This window comes from Lissotriton vulgaris, chromosome 1_1, assembly GCF_964263255.1.
Source record: "Lissotriton vulgaris chromosome 1_1, aLisVul1.2, whole genome shotgun sequence".
NCBI classification, from domain to species: domain Eukaryota; kingdom Metazoa; phylum Chordata; class Amphibia; order Caudata; family Salamandridae; genus Lissotriton; species Lissotriton vulgaris.
This window is the reverse complement of record NC_141685.1, coordinates 957548423-957559958: the sequence shown is the minus strand read 5'-3', so window position 1 is coordinate 957559958 and position 11536 is coordinate 957548423.

Genomic DNA, 11536 nt, shown 5'->3' with positions numbered 1-11536 from the left:
AAAGTCTTATGATGAAAGGATGGGTGAGCTGTAGATATACTAATAAGCTGTCAGCAATTAGCGGAATTAAAAAGAAAAGGGGCAACCTTGAAATGGATGGAGTTCAATCTAAGCTTTTTGATGAGATAAAAGAATTGGAAGACGCCAAATGCAAGAAGCTGAAATCAGAGAAACCTGTCATGAAAAGGAACATAAAGGATGAAGTGGCGTTGCAACGATTTTTTAAATATCAATAAAGGATGTATTGGTGCAGCTTTTTTAATGAAAAACCATACATTTATTAACAAAGTATGATTAATCTAGTGAATTCGAGCTATTTTACTGAGAGTGTTGCTCTCTTTACCCTGATGTTTTGCATGCATCACTCTCTATGATTTATGACCTGTTTACTGAACTTTATTAGACTCTAATCTGCCATTTCATGATTTGCACTTTATTCTGAGCTTCAGGCTTTTTTTGAAAGGATTAACTGACTAGATCTTTGCCATTGATTTTCCTTTACGTAATGCCTTTAAACTTTTAATAAACCTTCATGATTTCAATTTTAATTTGTGTCTGTCTTTATTGAGAAGCCTAATGTGCTTTACATTTAATTCTGTAATTTTATTTGATATTGAATTTACATGTTGACTAAGTCCAGTTGTCGAGCAACAAAATCCTAACCGTAATAACACCGCTTCATCAGTAGCACTTAAATTGGAGACCAGGGTAATAGCCCTACATTATGGGCTTGCTGGATAAGGAAATGGAGATGGCTAGGGTTATTAAATAGGAACAATGGTTTGACCCAGAGATTATTTCAGGAACCACATGCTTCCTGGGAAATGCACAATGCTCTTTATATACTGAAGGTATACACTGAATCTTGCTACAGCTTGACCAAAAACTTGTGGAACTTGCCTCTTTAGAGCATGCACAGAAGCTATGGGCAACCTGTTTGTGACGCATTATTCCAAGTTCATCCATGTAATGTTCCCTGAACCCCCAAGGAAAACGCTGCAGCCACTGTATAGTTACTTCTTCTTTATTAACTATATTCTCCCTGAAGAGCGCCGAGCCTCTGCTGCTCGTACCGGCTCTTCGCACCAATGCCTAGCGCGATGCGCGCGCAGACCAACATGGGCGCCGGCACGTCACGTCGCCGACGTGACGTGCAACTGATGGAGCAAGGACTTGCACGTGAAGCGCCTTGCCCCGTGCAAGAACCTCGCCAAATGTATAACATTACTAAAATTCATTATTGTCGTTTATTACACGTTTTTCCAAAACACACGGGTGTCCCCGGATGCTTGCCTGTATGTCTTTTCCATATTAACGAAGCTTGCGCTAAGAAAAATGGCTGCTTCGCTGAAATTCAGTCTGCGCATGCGTCGGTCATACCCATGTGATGTGACGCACTCGCATTCTGGAGGGAGTTCTGTGCACATGCGCATTGTTGCTAATATGGCCGCTTGACTCTCACCACGCTCTCTGCTATTGCTGCTGCTTCAGCCTATCTATCTTTTCGCACTAAAACCTTAACGCTATAGTCATTATAAAATAAGGGATGTTTAGAATTTCATCATGGTGTACAGTGTGATCATTTTATGTGTGATATTAATTTGTTCTCGCTTACCTTTCATGTACCGCGTCTTTGTGGGCTGGGGCATACATGAGCAACGCCATGCTGAGGCTCCTCTGAACCCCGTCACGTGACTGGGGAAATTCCTAACTGCGCAGAAGCTGAAACCAGCCAGCTGGCTCCTGAAGCCCGATGCGCCTGGGAACCCGTCCCGAAGATGCAGTCTTGCACCTTGAACTATCATACACTGTTGCTATATGCTGTACACGTGTATTGTATTATGTATTCCTATGCCTGGGAACGTGAACCCAAGGGGCGGGTGTGCAAAATTGAATATTTATGATGAGAAAGCCGAACTCTAGGAGGTGGTAATGACCGCACCACCTCTCCTGACCAATCATAATATGGGAAACTGTCACTTGCAACATTAGTGGGTGGTCTGAGGGACCCCAAAATGGTATAATTACCCTAGTTTAGCTTAGGAAAATTGTCCGACTTGTCCGAGTAGCAGACCTGTCACTGACCCTACGATCTCAATAGGTGTCCAATCTGAAAGTGCTGCGGAGCACTTTGTCCATATTTTCCACAAGCTCCTAAGGGGTGGAAATTCCTAAGTGCTGGCGAAGCACTTTGCTGGGAGATTCGAAAATCCAATCGGGGTTTCTGGCGGATTACTTGCAGAAAGGGGTAACGCAGGCGTTGCTGTCCGAAGCTGTGGGTGTTGGTCGTTTCCCTGGGAGGCCCAGTCCTTTGACCCGAACCTGAGGGGTATCCTGTCCTGATCTGTCCGTGGGTTGTACCTGTTCGCACTCTGGTGTGCCTTTCTGAGGGTCCTTGTCCCTGTCTTCCCAACTGACCCGTGGCCAGGGTTGGTCTCAAATCTGAATTAGGTAAATATTGTATGTGGGTTTGCGTATTCTTTGTATCTTGTTTTCTCTCTCTCTCTCTCTCTTTTCTCTTTCGTATGATCTATTAAAGCACTATTGCCTGTGATATTGTTCTATTGCCATTGCTGATATAGTTTGTTCCTTCTCTCTCCCCCCTTCCTTTAGGAACTCATTGACGTTATCATAAATAATAGTATGTTCCCGTTTTTCCCTTTCCTTTAGTTGATTGCAGTGAACTTAGAAAGAATAGTTTAAGGATTAAGTACATGTTTAGGTCCCAACCTTATACCTCGTGCCTTAGTTTAACGTTGCAGTGATTAGTTCTGTTCCAAATCCTACCTCTAGTTTTTCCCATATATCTTAATGGTCGTAATTTTCTTTGTGCAAAGTTACCTTTTGATGTTGATATTAATGTTTTGACATAGTGTTCTGCATATCGCTTATTGTCTTGGCATCTTCCTTTTGAATTTTCATATAAAGTGTCAAAACTTCATCAGGTGTCTGTGGTCATTTTACAGAAAGTGGATAAAATATATGGACGTAAAGAAATGTTTTAAGGTCCTGTCTACTATTTTCCCTTTTAGCTCTAGGTCCATCGAAAGTTTGTGCCTGTGGTAAGTCAGGTGCATGGTAAGCAGAGGTAATTCTGAACCATTTAATTACTCATAGGAGCGTGCCAGGATCTCACCCGGTTCACGAGAATCATTGATTGAAACGTAATGCACGCCGGGGCCCAGTGCGTGTAAGAAATTGGTGACCCGGGTGAACTGCGCGCTCTATCAGTAATTTTCTGGCAGCCAGAGGATGGTTTGGACTAGTTAGATTAGGTAGACAGGGAAAGTTAAGAAACAAACCGTGAAAAATATAATGTGCTGCTGATTTTCTACTATATTGTTTGAAATTTTGAAATGTTTAAAGGATTTATATGTAAATGTATATGATTTTTACATTGCTGCTATAAATGTTGAATTAACCCAGAATTGTTTGTGAATGTTCAGTGTAGTCCGAATCCCCGGGGAAGTATTTTAGCTAACGGTGAGCAGAATCCGGTTAGCTGTTGAAGTCACTAGGGTCTGAAACATTAGTGCAGGGTTAAATGAATAACTGGAAGCACTAATTAGGATCTTTGTTATATCTGAATAATTGATAGCTACGAGTCCGGTATAAAACTTTCATTGCGATATCACCTAGTAAGGGTCGCATACGGAAGGAGTAGTAGGGTCTCCGAGGCTTGTTTGGTAAGTAAAATAGTTCACTGGTGAAATCCCGGCTCAGTACATATCCCTGACGACAGTGGATGAGTCGGAAGAATAACGGGTTCTATATTACTCGAGTGTGAGGATAGGCAAAGAAGTCTACCCGGAGTGAATGAGAAGTAGACAGAAGTGGTTTACTTGCAGTGAGAGGAAGTCTTTCTATCTTTTTAGAACACTCAGACATAGTGGCAGACGTTGTGTGTTGGTAACTAAGTTTTTCAATCGCACTTTAGGAAAAGTTAAAAGTTTCCGTTACCTTGTAAAGGAGGGAGTCAGTCGGAGAGCTGCTCTGACGTCACTCCGTGCCGCGCTGGTATTGGTCAAGACAGCGGGCGTGTAGTGAAGCTGAATTTGTGAAGGAGGGGTGAGTGCCGCAGAGTGAGACTCTGTCTCGCGAAAAGGCCGCGCACCCATTGGCTAAGAGTTTTGTATTCTCTGACCTGATTGGGTAGTGAGAAATAGAAGTCGCGCTAGCATTGGAAGCACAAAGGTAAACAAAATTAATCAAGCCGAGTTCGAAGAGAGTCCCGAAGATTATATGTGGTATCCAGATTTTATACCAAATCCAAAGTACCTAGGATTTTATAAGGATCAGCTTATGCGAGGTAGACCACACATGATGTACGGAATAAAGAGGAAATTGTCTTTTTCTGAGAAAATAAAGAATTTTTTTAAAACCGACAAGCCCATTAGAACGAGGGAGGGTGTGCTCATTCCCCCACCAAATACCCCTGCTTCTTTCATGATGTTTGATAAAGGGTATCACACTTGTGTCTGGTTAGAAAATTGGGCAAAATATACAGTAGATGACGGAGTTCTAGCATTCCCTGTTGAAGGTACTTTTAATGGTCGGATCCTGTTTAACCTAAGGACCCGCATGAATGAATTGCACCCTAGACCTAGGTTGACCCAGTACGAAGCTCTGGAGGAATGGGAGATTGAGGCTGCAGAGCGAGATAAACCCAGGATGGATAAGGGAGTGAGTAAATGGTATCCTAAGCTTCCAACACCAACTAAAGAGCAGAAAATGAAACAGTGGAGGCAGTCTATGATAACTGAAGGGCTGTTCCCGATGATGGGGGTGGTTGAGGAAAGGAAAGGAAAATGCAAGGAAAAGACCCATCACCTAGCTCCTATGGGGGACTTGGATGATGACCACTTGGAAGATTTACTAATGAAAAATCCACCTCCCTATGATGCAGACTCAGAGCCTATGCCCTCTCGAAATCCCTTTGCAAAGTATCCCAGATGTAGGAGGGATAGTGATACAGATGGAACCGGGACAGACAGTAAAACCAGTGAAAAGGACGGGTTTTGCAGACCCAAACCTACAGTTCCGAATTATCAGCCGTTCGGAGAAGATCCTCCGCGACTGGTCACTCCGACCGCTCCGAATATTTATCCGTCCCTAGTACCCCAGGTATTACATGACAAATCTACTGGAAAGGTATTGGGAGAAAAAGAGAGAGAGGTCCTGACTAAACAGCGAGATGAATTAATTCGAACCATTACCCAAATGCAGCCCCATCCTGATTCCTTGACTATTCCAGTAACCATTGGTCCAGCTATTCCTCTGTATAAAAATGACATGACCGGTCCCCAGCCTCCTGTTTTCCCCTCGATGCTGCCTACTTCTAGCATTTTGACTTCGAAAAAAGAGATATTCATAGATGAAGATCAAGAGAGTGAGTGTGAATCGGGGAGTTTGATGGATCTGCCCATAAGGGAATCAAGGGCCAGTATAATAGGGACTAGAAGTCAACCCAGACCAAAGGAGGTGGGAATTGACAGTGCAACGGGAATTAGGAGTGCTACTTTAGTTTCCCCGGAAGAACTAGATAGATGGACAAAGGAGTTAGAGAAGGAGGCCACTCCCCAACCTAAAACATTGGAAATATATAAATTGAGAATAGAAATAGAAGAAATGATGGCTGGAAACGTAGGAGTTGAGCGCCTAAGCTCGTATAACGAAGAAGAGTTGCTGTTTATCAGTAAATATCTGACCCGGAACGCTAGGTCGCTCCATGAAAGGATAATGGATACAGCAGAAGAAATGGGAATAGATGTTAGTCGCTCCAAAATCCTTCAGAAACCTTACCGAGTGGATTTTTCAGACAAAGATTTAGAAAGCCTGAATGTAATGGGAAAACAGATCCAAGTCAAAGAATTGTTGAAACTCCTGCAGAAGTGGGGCGAGGTGGGGAAGTGGAGAACCCGGTGGGCAAAGAAAAAGGAAAGCAGCAGGGCTGGGTCAGTGACTTCGGAACTCTTATTAAAGGAAGTAACACCAGCCGAAAAATTGTGCCCCATGAGGGAGGTCCCGGGAGGAAAATATGTCCATGTCCCTTGGTCCCGACAGGATATTGTGTCATTTACAAATGACTTCCCGAAATTACGGGAGAAGCCTGTTGATTGGTACAGGCAGGTAGAGCGCTTCATAAAAGTTCAGAAATGTCTGCTGAAAGACTTGGATGGGTTTTTCGACATTGTGGTCCCTGTAGATCTGTGGACCGACTGTATAATTGAAATTGATTGGCCCAGTGAGGAATTTCCCAGAGATGAGAAAACAGGTGCGCCTGCACCTGAAGTAATGAGGAAATATGATCAAGTCATACAATATCTCAAGAAAAAGGTTCCCGCAAAAGAAACAGACTGGACCCGAATAGATAGAACCACCCAAGAACGTGATGAAACTGTTCACTCCTACTATGAAAGGTTGCTGCAAGTGTTTAAAACATACAGCGGTATCGACAATGTGGACCTGAAAGACATGACACATTTCAGTTACAGGTTTGTGCTAGGATTAAGGCCTGAAATTTCCCAATGGATTAGGGACAATAAGATCAGTTGGCAGGGAGAACCAATAGATGCTGTCCTGAAATATGCAAAATATTGTGAAGATGAAATCGAAAACAAAAGGAAGGCCCTCAAAGAAAAAGTTATGTGGGCACAGGTGAAATTAGCCGAACAGCAAGAAAAGCAGTTAAGTAGATTAACTTCTGATAATAATGCTCAGAATGCCACTGCTGGGGGAGGAGGGAAGCCCCGCACTAAAATGAGTAGAGAAGAAGCCATGAAGAAATTCCCGTGCCATGGGTGCGGCCAGATAGGGCATTGGAGAGACGAGTGTCCACACCTGCAGGCCGGTAATGCCCCTGTAAATGGTTTAAATCCACAGGTGCCGAAAGAGGGGACGAGAAAGAACCAGCAACAGGTAAAGCTACCCCCAGTGCCTCGCGCTCCTAGACAGAATTTTAAGAATCAGGGTCAACAGAATGAAAGGGCGGAAGTATGGGAAGTCGAGAGTGAAAGAAACGCAGTCATTCCACAGTATTTGCTAAATGATACATTCCTTTGTGAAGGTCAAGATTGACGGGGCCTGAGAGGGGAGGATGAGGAGTGTGTGCTTGGCGCCTCCTTACCGGTAGACCAGACTGGACCATACATTGAAGGAAAGGTTGAAGGAAAAGATGTCACCTTTCTGTTGGACACTGGTGCTACCAGATCCACTGTGAGAACAGTGGATGTTCCTAACCTACCCCTCTCGGGAGAAGCAATCCAAGTAGTGGGAGTCTCAAATCAAATAATAAGTACTCCAGTAACTGAACCCATGGAAATTTCTATAGGGAATTTCAAGGAAATGCACAGATTTGTGGTCTGTGATTCCAGTCCTGTAAACCTGCTAGGACGTGATTTGTTGTGCAAGATGCGTTGTACCATCTATTGCACACCAAATGGTGTCGAAATTCAGACCCCCGATGAAGATGGCCTATACAAACTGATGTTAGTTAGGCAAGATGCTGATATAAAGACTTTGACAATTGAAGATTTACCTGAAGAGCTCCAATTAAGAGTAGTACCAGAAGTGTGGGATTTCACAGGAAAAGATGTAGGCCTGATGGCAAATGTGGACCCAGTTAAAATAGCCATAAAAACGAATGCTATATACCCCAAAACCAGACAGTATAAGATGAGTGCAGAAGTGAAAGCAGGAGTGGCGACTGAAATTACCCGGCTGCTCGAAGCCGAAATCATAGAAGAAGTGATGAGCAGCCCCTGTAACTCGCCTATCATTGGGATCAAAAAGCCTAGTGGGAAGTACAGGGTAGTGCAAGATCTGCGCAAGGTAAACCAAATTGTCGTACCTTGCTGTCCTATTGTACCCAACCCTGCAGTCATTCTCTACCAGATTCCCTGGAATGCAGAATGGTTCACGGTCATTGATCTGTGCCACGCATTCTTTTCCATCCCATTGCATCCAGAAAGCAAATTCCTTTTCAGTTTTGAATTCGACAGCCATATCTATGTCTGGAATCGGGTCCCTCAGGGGTACACCGAGAGTCCCTCGATTTTCAACCAGATACTGAAAAAGTGCCTTGAATCCCTAGTGCTACCAAGAGAGTCTGTTCTGGTGCAGTACATAGATGACCTGTTAGTGGCATCTAAAACCCAAACTGACTGTGTCACTGACACCATTGCCTTGCTGAATCACCTAGGAAAGGGAGGACATAAAGTGTCGCCTGACAAATTGCAGTTTTGTAAAAACTCAGTGAAGTATCTGGGGCACCAGATAGAAAAAGGAATCAGGAAAGTAACTACTGAAAGAATCAAAATAATTAGAGCAATGGAACTGCCCAAAACTCAGAAAGAAGTGAGAATGTTTCTAGGAGTTGTGGGTTACTGTAGACAATGGATTGTAGGATTTGCTGCACTGGCCAGGCCCCTGATAAACATGACCAAGAAAGGAGTAGAAGACCCCGTCAGCTGGGACAGTGAAAGCATGAATGCGTGGGTAACATTGAGAAATTGCCTATGTACCGCTCCTGCATTAGGTATGCCGGACTACTCTAAATCTTTTGAACTGTTCTGTGACACCAGAGAAAATTGTGCTCTTTCAGTTCTGACTCAGGAGCACGGATTAGTTAGACGCCCAGTGGCCTATTTTTCGGCCACCCTAGATCCGGTGGCTGCTGGATTACCGGGGTGTCTGAAGGCAGTTGCTGCTACTTGTGTCAGCCTGGAACAGAGTGAGAACATTGTCATGGGACATCACGTCACTGTATATGTTCCTCATTCTGTTGTAATCCTGCTGACTAGAACCAAGACTCAGTACCTCACACCTAGTCGGCTGACTAAGTATGAAAGAATCCTGATTGGTGCTGAAAACGTCACCATCTCCCGGTGCAATGTCCTAAACCCAGCGACACTGTTACCTGTCCCCCTGGATGTAGAATCAGAAGAAGAAGGGGACCATAATTGCGTTGATCTGACTGAGTTCAGCACAAAGCCCCGTCCAGACATTCGTGAAATAGCATTGCTTGATGGGGAGGAGACAATGTTCGTGGATGGCTCATGTTTAAGACATGAGAATGGGGGCCTGAGTGCTGCCTATGCTGTGGTTACATTGACAAAGACCATAGAGGCATCATACCTAAGCGCGGTAAAATCTGCACAAGTGGCAGAGCTCATCGCGTTAACCCGAGCCTGTAAGAGGGGAAAGAACAAAAGAATAACTGTATACACCGACAGCCAGTATTGTTACGGGGTTGTTCATGACTTCGGCCAGTTGTGGTTGCAAAGAGAATTCATGACTTCCTCCGGCACCCCTATCAGAAATGGAAAAGTGGTGCATAACTTACTGGAAGCTATCCAATTGCCCAAAGAATTGGCTGTGGTCAAGTGTGCGGCTCACAGATCAGGAAATGATGATGTGACCGCCGGTAATAGATACGCTGACCAAATGGCACAGTTTTGTGCCCGACATCACATGTCTCTCCAAATTGCATTGTGGAGTGGAAACAGCTGCCAACTTATGTTGTTTGAGAATGTGTCAACGTGGGAAGAACTAAAGGAGTTGCAACAGGCTACAGACAGGCAAGAGAAAGGCCGGTGGGCAGCAAATGAATGCGAGTTGAGAGAGGATGGTGTGGTGGTAAATTCGGCTGGGGTGCCTGTACTGCCTGATAGCTTGGTGGACCCCATGGTCAGAATGATACATGAACCAACACATATGGGAAGAGACGCTATGTGTCGGGTGTTTGAACAGGTGTTCTGTAACTCAAGGTTCAGGAACCAGGCGGAAAGGTTTTGCCAGAGGTGCCTAGTGTGTCAGCAATTTAATGCAGGGAAGAAGACTGTAGTAAAACAGAGTACCATTGGGAAGGCAGTAGGTCCCTTTGTAAGAATGCAGGCAGACTTTGTAACCATGCCAAATTGCAAAGGATATAGATATATCCTAGTCATAGTTTGTCTGTTCTCCAGGTGGGTGGAGGCTTACCCAGCAAAGAAAATTGATGCCTTAACTACAGCTAAGCTATTGCTTAGGGAATTGATACCTAGGTATGGAATCCCAGAGACTATCGAAACGGACCAAGGTGGGCATTTTGCCAACGATGTGCTAGAAGAACTCTGTAAAGCGTTCAAAATGAAGAAAAGAATACATTGTGCCTACCATCCAGAGGCTTCTGGAGTAGTGGAACAAATAAACGGCACCCTGAAGTCCAGGTTGGGAAAAATGTGTGATTCCACAAAAATGAACTGGATAGAGGCTTTACCCCTTGTGCTGATGAGTTTGAGAAGTATCCCGAACCGAAAGACTGGCCTGAGTCCCCATGAAGTGTTGATGGGAAGAGTGATGCGGCAGGCATGGGTACCCGGACACAAACTGCTAAGCATTTCTGATGATATGGTGCTAGAATACTGCAAGCAGCTGGGTGACCAAGTGCGTTCTCTCTCTCAGCAGATTGGAGAGACAGAAGACGAGTGGCCAAAGACTCCAGCACACAACTTGCGACCAGGAGATTGGGTGGCGTTAAAGAAACACACCCGGAGCAGTTGCCTGAAACCCAGGTGGGGAAAGCCACGACAAGTGATCCTCGTCACTACCACTGCTGTAAAGTGTGCTGGTGTACCGAAGTGGATCCACGCCAGCCACACGAAGCGGGTAGCTGGAGAAGACGCGACTGTAGCTGAAGGCAGCTCAGCTGAGGAGGCTTCCGAAGAGGAGAGTCCAGAACTAGCTGACATCGAACTGCCGAGCACCAGTCGAGACGTTGAATGGTATCCCGCCGACGACCCGGTTCATGATCCAATACGAACCAGGAAGTATTCCTACTTAGACAGTGAGTGGGATAGTCCAGGTGAGCTAGAAATAGACGAAGCAGATCAGGTCCGCGAGAATCACATCACACCTGATCAGGAAGTAGGCCAAGTAGGGTCAGATCAAGGCATCGAGACTCCTCCTGGAACTCCGGAGTCTGGAAAGGGACAAATAGTAATTAGAGCCGACGTTCATGCAGAAGAAAACGAAGAGATCGAAGCGCATGAACAGGAACAGATAGAAATAGATCAATGTGCTCAGACATCTGAAATAAAATCAACTAAACAGAAAAAGAAAGTACGGTTTGAATCTGAGCAGGGTCAGACTAGGGACCCGGCAGAAGAGATAGATGAAAGACCTGGAACTAGCCAGTCAGGTAGGGAAACAGAAGTGCCACAACAAAAAGTAAAAAGAGTGCACGAAGAAGGGCAAGTTTCCTCAACTACTGGGAGGAAAGGAGGCAGAAGTGCACCTCGATACGTGAAAAGACTGAGGCTCAGACTAAAGACAGCCGCAGACAGCGACAAAGACCGAAAAAGGGCTCAAAGTGAAAGAAGGACAGCCCAAGGAAAATCGCTGAGAAAGAGCGACAGAATAAAGAAACAGAGCAAACAGTATCGAAGCCCTGAGTGGACTTACTATGTGTTGGAAGAAATAGACGAACCACACCACAGTGGCAACAGTGAAGACGAGTCCATTGCTGATCGGAGCTCTGACGAAGACCCTCCTTGAG